The following is a 12,310-nucleotide window of genomic DNA, read 5'->3' on the forward strand; positions in this document are numbered from 1 at the left end:
CGGGCGTGCTCTCGCTCATCATGTTCTCTTGCGGCGCGCTCTTTCTCCATCTGTAGTTTGAAGTCGCGGTCTCTCTCCTCCTGTCTCTCGACTCTATGTTTCTCACGTTCGTCCCGCATTCTGGCCTGTTCGTCCTTCACGAATTGTTGAAGGTCTTCATCCTTCATCCCCATCTTGGTCCCCACTTCAAGTAGCTCCAGCATCTCCTTGACAGTAGACATGGTGCATTGACTGACAGACCAACTTACCTCAAAATTATCTCATAAAGGGACTAACTTCTCAACTTTTAACAAAACAATCTGCCTAACGTAATGTACTCACCAAGGGAAAAGGAAACAACGACCTACACTTGCTCTTACATGTACTACAAAAAAGATCAAAAAATGCAAAATAAAATAAACCTTGGCAACTGTTCACTTATAAAGATATCTTGTAGTATCTGGAGGAGTCAACTCATCCAACCGCTGCCACCAATTGTAACGGGATGAGCGGAGGCTACTCCAAACAACAACAAGACATCTTAAATTTAACAAAATTTAATAACAAAAAAAATAAGAGAAAGAAAGAAAAGATAGAAATATAAACACTAAACCACACAAACACTCACACAACTTTCACTCAACAAGAAAAAATATGATGTTTATACAAATGACCAAAAATATATTAGAAGAGTGTCCGAATCTCCGGGGCTGTAGTCCTGGACCAACGACGGACAACCACAACTAGAGTAGTTTGGTCACCACAATCATCATCATCACCACTATCGTCAACATCATCAACTACAACACCATAATCATAAAAGACATCATCGTCATCACCATAATCATCTACTTCATAATCATCACCGACGTCACCATGAGCGACATCATCTACATCATCTTCATCGACATGACCATCAACATCGTCGTCGTCATCATCACCATAACATCATCGTCGTCATCAACATGAACATCGCATCGTCATCGACTTCACCATGAACGACATCATCTACACCATCATCATCGACATGACCATCATCGTCATCGTAGTCATCGACATCACCATAACATCATCATCTTCTCAACATCAACAATATGACACTACAATAAGTGTACAAGTGACACCATAACACCATAATAAAAACAATATTGTATAATACATCATATAAGTATCTCACTGATAGTATCAAACTATGATAATGTATAAATAGTATTATATTAAACAGGTTGGGACCAATCGCCCAAATGGGATAGAATATCCCAAACGGGTTATTATGACCCAAACGAGCTATATATAGATATCCCGCACGGGCTACATAACGCGGTTTTTTTTTCTGCAAGAAAAAGAAGACTTGTTTCCGCAAGATGTCGAGTACATTGGTAAGGAAATTGAGTCATTATCTGTAGATTGAGTTAAATTCTACGTATTTTTCATCCCTATTCACTTCATAAACTTATTTACTAAAACATGAGTCAGTCCTTTTGCACGGTGACCTTAACTGTTTTTCTTTAAACTTACCTTTATTTTCTAATATCAACAAAAGTTGAAGTAATTTTCTTCGACACTAACACATGGAAGACATATTGAAACAATAACTTCTCGCGAGATCAAATTATCCAATCAGAAAATGGCTATGATCTTTGGTGTGGTTGAAATTTAGAGCTTATTGTATGGAGCACCAGAAGGACTAAAATAATATATTAATTTATAAGGAAAATGAAATGCGCCAATAACATTAGATTTCGTTCTATATTATAAATTATGACGTTAATATATTAAATTTGCATTGAAATTTTTTAACAGAGAAAAAATGGCAGAAGCGGAAAAGTTTCTAATCTAACTCTTGGGAAGAACAGGAGACAGGTTCCATCCCAAGTTGGATCAAGGAGCGTTAGCCAATCATTTTTTAAGAGAAAAAAAACTCTTCTAGAGAAAGTAAGAATATGTTTTATTAATTGTTTTCAATTAGATTAAATAAATAAAGTTTATATTTACAAATATACAATTTTGATTATATAATATGATGGTATTATGATGTAACATAATGTGATGTTTCATTATATATATATATATATATATACAATATTTACAAATAAATAAAGTTTATATTTAGTATTATTTACATATCACACTGTTTTTTTAAAATATCATACAATATATACAGATAAAAATACTACATTTGTGAAACATTTACATATTCTAATTGCAAGTTTTACAGGTGTATTTACAATTATGTGATAAGGAAAATAACATTCCAAGTAATTGTCAGCATAAAAATTGCAATATATACATATAAAAATTTAATCATTTCGGCCCTCCGATTTTAAAACATCATGATAAAATTTAAGAATATCTGCTTTGGTCTTCGATTTAACTTTCCTCCACTCGGCATTGATTTTCTCATTGTTTATATCCTCAAGTTCACCTTCAATTATCTTAATAATTTCGGGTTTTGTTTTATTAACAATGGATTCTGCTTTTGTCCTTTCGTCTGTGAGAACAAAAATCGGAGGAAATTTTTTTCTGTCACTGAGGCTGTGGTTGATAATAAAATTCATAAAGTCTTCGCGGTGTCGCAATGAGTTTACGTGAAACTCCGTCAATGAACGGTCCAAGGATTTCCCACTAAAAGACGTGTGACTCTTTTCTTTGAACGGCTCATTTATGTAGCCTGATTCTCTGATAGACTGTCTAAAACAATTGATTTCAAAATCAATATTGTACATGTAAGCGTATTCGGCATCAAGCTCACAAATGCATAGAGCAGCACTCAAGTTTCCTCTGACCTATACAAAAATATGAAAAGTTTTGTAAATAAATTGTTTAAAAATAAAAAATAAAACGATTGTAAAATTATTTCATTAAATTAAACATCGCAGAAAAAAGTTAAAGAAATGACATAGTAAAAGGTAACGGAAATCGGCTTTGCCACCCCCACCCCAAGAAAAAATGGCGGCACCCCCCCCCCTTTTCAAAAACACAATTCTCAATAATTTTGGTTCAACACACGCATTATTATGATTGGAAATGTATAATGATGTTAAGATATATATGCATTTGTATGAAAAATGTACATGCATGTATCTACTTTAGGCAAAAGAGATACACGAAGCCACAGGCGCAGACTGCGTCTTATACTTAAAGAGCCCTGGAGGGACAGAATATGTGTACAAGTCTGCAGGGGTGAATTTTGACTTGGTAATAAATTAATGAATACTTTATTTCATATATAAATATTTTATGTATGAACGTCATAAAAAAGAACTCAATTAATATTAAAAGAGTACTTTTATTCCCTATGTTATAAATTTCAGGGAAAGATCAATGTTCAAGATGGACCCCAACAAAAAGAAGACGTCCCATCTACAAGCTCAATGGACCCCAGGACATCCCTGTCGTTGTCACCCATAAGGAGCAGGACGCGCCATACAGAGACGCAGACATCGGAGTCCTCCTTCTCCACAGTTCAAGATTCTACACTGTGTAGATTCTGTGGAGAAGGGAGGAAAGATACCAAGGCTCTCTGGATTGGGTGTTCACATGTCTCGCAGCGTGGGCGGGTGAAGCAGACATGCGAGTACTGGGTGCATGCTTTGTGCGTTGGCATTACAGCCACAACCAAAGCACCTCTGAGCAGAATTGGATGGAAATGCCCTCACCATATCATGATTGCTAAAGATAATGCTAAAGATAAGAATAAAAAAAGTAAATGAGTTATTGGGTTTTTTTTTATTTCAAAATGGCTGAAGTTACCTTTTCTAGTTTGTCAATGCACCTACAAACATTTCTCCACTTCTCCTCATCAGGCACTCCATTTTGGATCCACATCTTCGTTTTCCTGTTTTTGGCCTCTAATATAAAATCACCCCCTCACCCTTGGCATCACTGCCAGAAACTCTGTAGGACTCATGTTCCTCAATAAACCCACGTACTTTACTTGGGCACTGAATTCGAACAAATGAGTCCCTCATATATGTCTCCATGTAAAATGGCATGTTAAGGCCAAAGAATAATGGTGAAAACTTTGTTTTAGACGCATTAATTGCTGTGGAATTGTTGCGCCTGACCCCTGCTCTAAATACATGGAGGGCAAGGCAGTATGAAAATACTACCTCAGCCATAAACTTATAATTGGGGTTTTTAACCCCAACATACCATTCATAGAAGCCACTGACAGAAGGCGAGGATGTACTCGGATCCCTCACATATACCAACAAAAGCTCTGCAGCCATTGACTGCAGAAATATCTGAAAAATTTGCCAGCTTTTGTGGTGGTCTGCAAAATAAATGTCATAAGATAAAAGTTGGGACAAAACTTTTTTAATATTCGTTTTTATAAAATAAAACTATTTTATTTTTACCTGTTGCGCTCATAAATGAGGCTTGTGCTTTTGGGCTATTGAAGCCTAAAAGTTTTGCAAGATCTATAAGGATCACATCCCATAGCAGGCGAAATATGGCTTTCGTCATATTGATCTCATAATGACCAAGTCCTGAAATTAATATTGTGCATTTTTATATGGCATAACGCTGTATTTATTTCTTATTGATTACTAGAAAAAATACAAAATTTCCTTGTTTTATAAAATAATTCAAAGAACTATGTACCAGGTAACATGACAATGTCGTTGTACTTTCTACACTTCTCTATGTCGATGTTTAGTGCATGGTCGTAATTCTTTATGTGCTCCTTGAAATCTGGTTCATCCATGAACTCCATGCCACAATCCGGACAGGTAAACATGTTCTCTACAAAAATATATTACGATGTCAATTTTGATTTCGTGTGATTTTTATGTTTACACTTTTAATAAATTAATGTATTTTAATTTGCGACAAACCGATGATTCTTGATGCAAGAGTATAGGGCAGGCCATCACACCCAACCATCGTCCATTTCCTCGCCTCACCCACCTTCGCCTTCTCTCGAATGTGATCAAGAACCTAAGAGCGTATAAATTTAAAATAAATATTAACAACTGCATGTAGTGGTTGACAAATAGATTGATTAATTAACGATTCATGACTTACAAACCTTCTCAACTGCCTCGTAAGAACAGGGGTTTTCGAAACATGGTTCTCCCATGATGACAGTTGGATTTGGTCCATCGTTAGATTTAATGAAAGAATACCTAAAAAATTTAATGATCAAATCATTGCAAATTAACAAAAATGCAATTTTATCGAATTTTAATTTTGTATAAAAAAAATCCGTTTATTTAATAATAAAATAATATGTACCTTTCCTCTGCTGTAATATAAGTTATATTTAGCAAATTCTTATCAATGTTGTCCAGTCCGTTGTCATCCTGATGGCTAACAATTTTCTCTAATTTGTCTCTAATGAATTCATTTCTAAACAGACAAAAAATTATAAAAATATTTATTCAGCATATAATTTATCATTTAATTTTAATTTGATAATAAATGCAATGTGAGTTATAATTTTACTTATATAGAACACAATGTACCTATAGTGCCGAAACGTTTCGAAGTGTATCATATCAAGATCTTTCATTTTACTAATTGTATCTCGTTTGCCATCACTAGTGTGATTCATCCACTGTCGTGGAGATAGTTCCGGAATATGTTGAATATTGCTCTCAATGTCCGGGATAATATGTACCATGGTGGTAACGACACTGGCCTTCCCTTTGTAATTCACCTCCACCTTCCATTTCTTCTCTAAAACCTATGGTTGCAACACAAAAAAATATGAAAATTACCTTATTTGGACAGGAATATTTTTTTTTCAATTATAAATTATATGATACTGTTTTAAAATACATGTAAATATACGTATACGACTATATGCAAACTCAAATAACTTGTATTTTTAAGAGAGAGAGAGAGAGAGAGAGAGAGAGAGAGATTATTTTAATCCAATTATTTGCCCCCAAATCCTTAACGTTTACCGTACATATAGAATTATATGTGAATATAAGCTTATTGCAACTAAAGTTTATGTTTATTATCACCTGATTATTGTCAAAAAATGTTACAACATCAGCGTTTTGGGGGCATTCTATGGCGTCTTTGCTCTGCTCTGAAATCCAGTTCTGAACGGTTGTGTAGGATCCCGATGGACTGCCCTTACACCCTATCCTCAAAGCGGATTTGCTACCAGTTATGTAGTATCTAGATAACATAAATAGAGATAATGATTTATTAGAATAAATAATTAATTATGCAAACATCACATACACAGTACTAATGTGTACATTGAATAAAGTAGGCGTAATTTGACTGCAATTATAGTCATTACGTGAATACTTGTGTGTGTGTGTGTGTGGCTGTATTTTAAACATACCCAAGCAGATTTTGAGAGAAAGACATTGGTGAAACAAAGGAATTGTTTCTACACCCGTAGATAGACTCTACAGTCTTTGCTAGTCTAATTTCCTCACAAGCAACGTTGCAGATCCCTTTGATGAAATTAACTATAACATGGTTTCTTTCTTGCAACCAGTCTGAAACGACACACAATTATAATAATAACTAGATTCGATCTCGTTGCGAGCAACGAGTGGGTCTTCCGTTCAATAATTTATTTTCACATGATTTAAAGTTTTTTTAAATTTTCAAAAAATTAAAAATTCATCCAATCATTTCGAGAAAGATGTCATTAGACGCAGAATTCTAAGCGCAACTTAGATATTATGTTTAAAAATTAGTCTGATGTCATTTAAACACGATTTAATTAAATTTAAATTTATTTAAAAATTTAAAAATCATCCAATCATTTCAAGAAAGATGTCATTAGACGCAGAATTCTATGCGCAACTTAGATATTATGTTTAAAAATTAGTCTGAGGTAATTTAAACACGATTTAATTAAATTTAAAATTGTCAAAAAATTTAAAAACCATCCAATCAATTCAACAAAGATGTCATAAGACGCAGAATTGTAAGCGCAACTTCGTAATTATGTTTCAAAACTAGTCTGAGGTCATTTTAACGCAATTTAAATAAAATTAAAATTTTTGAAATTTTTTAAATTCATCCAATCAATTCGAGAAGGATGTCGTCAGACGCAGAATTTTAAGCACAACTTAGATATCATATTTTAAAATTAGTCTGAGGTCATTTTAACGCGATTTAAATGAGTTTAGATTTTTTTGAAAATTTAAAATTCATTCGATCAATTCAAAAAAGATGTCATCAGACGCAGAATTAGAAGCGTAACTTAAATATTTTGTTTCTAAATTAGTCTCAGCTCATTTTAACATGATTTAATTAAATTTAAAATTTTCAAAAAATTGAAAATTCATCTAATTAATTCGAGAAAGATGTCATTAGACGCAGAATTCTAAGCGCAACTTAGATATTATGTTTAAAAATTAGTCTGAGGTAATCTAAACACGATTTAATTAAATTTAAAATTTTCAAAAAATTTAAAAATCATCCAATCAATTCGAGAAGGATGTCATTAGACGCAAAATTGTAAGCGCAAATTAGTAATCATGTTTCAAAACTAGTCTGAGGTCATTTTAACGCAATTTAAATAAAATTAAAATTTTTGAAATTTTTTAAATTCATCCAATCAATTCGAGAAGGATGTCGTCAGACGCAGAATTTTAAGCACAACTTAGATATCATGTTTTAAAATTAGTCTGAGGTCATTTTTACGCGATTTAAATGAGTTTAAATTTTTTTGAAAATTTAAAATTCATTCGATCAATTCAAAAAAGATGTCATCAGACGCAGAATTAGAAGCGTAACTTAAATATTTTGTTTCTAAATTAGTCTCAGCTCATTTTAACATGATTTAATTAAATTTAAAATTTTCAAAAAATTGAAAATTCATCTAATTAATTCGAGAAAGATGTCATTAGACGCAGAATTCTAAGCGCAACTTAAATATTATGTTTAAAAATTAGTCTGAGGTAATTTAAACACGATTTAATTAAATTTAAAATTTTCAAAAAATTTAAAAATCATCCAATCAATTCGAGAAGGATGTCATTAGACGCAAAATTGTAAGCGCAACTTAGTAATCATGTTTCAAAACTAGTCTGAGGTCATTTTAACGCGATTTAAATAAAATTAAAATTTTTGAAATTTTTTAAATTCATCCAATCAATTCGAAAAGGATGTCGTCAGACGCAGAATTTTAAGCACAACTTAGATATCATGTTTTAAAATTAGTCTGAGGTCATTTTAACGCGATTTAAATGAGTTTAAATTTTTTTAAAAATTTAAAATTCATTCGATCAATTCAAAAAAGATGTCATCAGACGCAGAATTAGAAGCGTAACTTAAATATTTTGTTTTTAAATTAGTCTCAGCTCATTTTAACATGATTTAATTAAATTTAAAATTTTCAAAACATTGAAAATTCATCTAATTAATTCGAGAAAGATGTCATTAGACGCAGAATTCTAAGCGCAACTTAGATATTATGTTTAAAAATTAGTCTGAGGTAATTTAAACACGATTTAATTAAATTTAAAATTTTCAAAAAATTTAAAAATCATCCAATCAATTCAACAAAGATGTCATTAGACGCAGAATTGTAAGCGCAAATTAGTAATCATGTTTCAAAACTAGTCTGAGATCATTTTAACGCGATTTAAATAAAATTAAAAATTTGGAAAATTTTTAAATTCACCCAACCAATTCGAGAAGGATGTCATTAGACGCAGAATTCTAAGCACAACTTAGATATCATGTTTTAAAATTAGTCTGAGGTCATTTTAGCGCGATTTAAATGAGTTTAAAATTTTTAAAAAATTTAAAATTCATTCGATCAATTCGAAAAAGATGTCATCAGACGCAGAATTGTAAGCGCAACCTGGATATCATGTTTTAAAATTAGTCTGAGATCATTTTAACACGATTTAATTAAATTTTAAATTTTTAAAAAAATTAAATTTCATCTTATTTATTCGAGAAAGACTTCATTGGACACAAAATTGTAAGCGCAACTTAGATATTATGTTTTAAAATAAGTCTGAGGTCATTTTATTACGATTTAATTAAATTTAAAATTTTCAAAAAAATTAAATTTCATCCCATCATTTTGAAAACGATTTTATTAGACGCAGAATTAAAGTGCAACTTAGATAATATGTTTTAAAATTAGTCTGAGGTCATTATTACACATCCATTGAGTTTTAAAATTTAACTTCCGTACTCGGAATTCCCGGACAATGATTTTCCTCGTGAGGCTAGATGTTCATGTCATCTATCATTTATGAAAATATCAGCTTCTTATCTTTGCTTGTTTTTGAAGAAATGCGTGGACAAGGAGAATTCGTAAAAAACGTGTCCTATATTTTGACCCCAGCTAGCTTCCGTACTCGGAATTTCCGGACAATGATTTTCCTCGTGAGGCTAGATGTTCATGTTATCTATCATTCCTGAACATTTCAGCTTCCTATCTTTGCTCGTTTTTGAGGAAATGTATGGACAAGGAGTATTCGTCAAAAATGTGTCCTATATTTTGACCCCAGCTAGCTTCCGTACTCGGAATTTCCGGACAATGATTTTCCTCGTGAGGCTAGATGTTCATGTTATCTATCATTCCTGAAAATTTCAGCTTTCTATCTTTGCTCGTTTTTGAGAAAATGTGTGGACAAGAACTTTTTAAATAATGACAAAATGGCGGATAAGTCCGAACCGGAAGTGATTTTTACAAAATAAAAAAAAGCGTATCAAGTTTATATAATAATAGATCGATGCTGAAAATTTGACTAAAATCGGACCACCCATCTCCGAGAAATCTTCTGCACAAAAATTGTAAAGAAAAGAAAAAGAAAAAAAACTAGAGCAAAGCTCGTTGCAAAGCAACGAGTGGGTTTTCCGCTAATGTCGAAAGCAACGCTAGAAGTACGTCTAAGAAGCAGAGTTATTAATCTAGTAACAAAGAAACGTAAGTACAAAAAGATAAAAAAAAAATCGAATGATTCTTGGTACAACTTAACATGATCCGAATGTTTTTAAGTACGACTTAACCAAAAACCCTTAACCATTTCAAGAACGACTTAACAAAAAAAACAATGTGTTTAAGTCCGACTTAACAAATTTGACTTCATTTTAAGTACAAGTTTACTTTACCTTGAACTAAAATCTTTTTTCTTAACCCAGAATGCAAAATTAAAATTTATGTAAAAAATCAATTTTGTTTAAAACATAATTCTGAGCAATTTTTCCTCTTCACTGCTTTTCAAAAGGTTGACCTTTCGTACTGTGTGCTTGTTGCGTCATTAATTGTCAGAAACTTATCGATGTAAAGTTTACTTTACTGTACTTCTGTGAATATTTTCTATGTAAAAGTACTATGAACCAGACAACATTGAAATGGTGAACATTTCAAAGGGCCCCGCTTATGTTATTTCAGAGAATTCTGCTTTGACCTTGACCTATAACTTGAAATTTTTCCAGCTGGCATAGAACTTTTAATTCAATTTCATTCCCCCTAACATACATGCATTTTTGTTCAATCTGACCAAGATTAAGAATATTTGAAAAAATAATCTACTATCTAAAACTAATTTTAAAAAGATCTGCTATGACCTTCACATTGGCAGACTTGGTTCAAGGTCACTGCACGCCATTAACCAATAAACTCTGTAAAGGTAAAATATTAGCCAAATAGGGGCTAAAAGGAGAGTATATCTATGCTCTTAAAATATAGATTTTTGTGTGATCTGATATGACCTTGACTCTTCATCTACAAATATCATTCGAGGTCATTTTGGATGGACAGACGGACAAACTGATCACTAGAAGGCGCCCACACAAACTTGCTTTCTATCTAATTTGAAATAGTATCCATGCTATCTGCCCATTGTGAATAGTCATCAAAACCATTCATCAGCAGAATTTGATTTCCCTCCTTTTTAAACTCGGAACACCTCTGACCTAATCAGATCACCGCATTAAATACAAAGTTTGATAACTCTAATTTGTTTATCATCAAGAAATTCTGCATCGCTGACAAATAAAGTTTTCTTCGGTACAATAATATACCAATTAACTAACTATCTGGACAATAGCAAGTTTATTGCCCCACCCCACAGCAACTATTTCCCTTGGCTTTGCCTCATGAAATAGTTGCTGTCTTGGGGGACAATAAACTTGCTATTGTCCTCATACCCAGTAGATACTAAATAGGCATATAATATCCCATCCACCTCCATTTCATGTTATATAACCTCAAGTTTGTAACCTTCAATTTCACTGTGTAAAGGCAACACAACAGTCAAAGCCGCAAGTTTCACAATTTATTACTGCTTCTCATGTACTTAAAATTAGGGGCCTTAATATTGCTTAGGCCTAAAAAAAAAAGTTAGGCCTTACCAATTCCAACAAGAGACATCCCATTAACTATTGATAAACATTAAAATTCATTTCATGAATCTACGCAACACTGGTAAATCTTCAAGTACAGTCACTATCAATTTTACAAAAATATTGACGGTTCTTTATCCGAAACTATTCCTTGTACATGTACCTTTAACTGCAATTAGTACACTAACATTTTATGAAAAGACGGTTTGTCTTAGAATAAGAAAGCTAATGCAATTCTGAGAAAAAGAATACCACATATTGCAAATTCCATTGAGGTTTAATAAAAATATGGCCATTTAAGTGAACCCCCCATTTCCAATTTCCATTAGTAAACACAGATTTACAGGGTTCTCCATAGTAAAACATCTTTACCTGACCTTTTAGAGGTCAATTGTTGTTCAACCACCTTTGAAAAAAAACCTTATTCAATACAACATAATGCCTACATGATATAATCATGATAAAAGCTTCACATCACTTAGAAATACCCTTACATGTATACCCCCCCCCCCCCCCATCTTTTGATTTTCATAAAAAGTCATGGTTAAAAATGTTTTACCTAATTTTATGAAACTTATGGCAATTTCCTTGAGTCATTTCTCACACATATTTGAAAACAATCATCAATGATTCTAAAATTTGATCCTAATTATTTGTTTATTTTATGATTTACACCATTTTAATTAACAAATAGACAGCTGTCCTGCTTGTGATTTCTTGTTTTTATGAAAAAAAGTAAGCTAACAATCATATTTAGTGAATATCTAATCTATTTTGATTTCTAGTCTCCTTCTAACCATGCTCAAACAGTAAGATACAACCTACAAGTTAGACATCTGCCTTAAATTAAAATAAAATTCAAACACCCAGGTAGCTGGAGACAGAGTTGATTTCCATGAAAAATGTTCAAAATTTGACATGTTTTTCTCCTTTTTTTATGCATATATACCTTAGAAAGATAGAAATAGGTTGTTTCTTGTTCATTTCAAAAGTAATTATCATAGCAGATGTTATTTCAAAGTCAAATGTACATTTA

At 32.3% G+C, this 12,310-nt stretch overlaps 1 pseudogene; it reads right to left on the reverse strand.

Annotated features, from left to right (window-relative positions):
• Positions 1–2,092: 2,092 nt before the first annotated feature.
• LOC128168541 (uncharacterized) lies at positions 2,093–8,615 on the reverse strand (annotated as a pseudogene).
• Positions 8,616–12,310: the final 3,695 nt, after the last annotated feature.

This window comes from Crassostrea angulata, unplaced genomic scaffold (genome assembly GCF_025612915.1).
Source record: "Crassostrea angulata isolate pt1a10 unplaced genomic scaffold, ASM2561291v2 HiC_scaffold_2, whole genome shotgun sequence".
In the NCBI taxonomy this organism is placed as follows: Eukaryota; Metazoa; Mollusca; class Bivalvia; order Ostreida; family Ostreidae; genus Magallana; species Magallana angulata.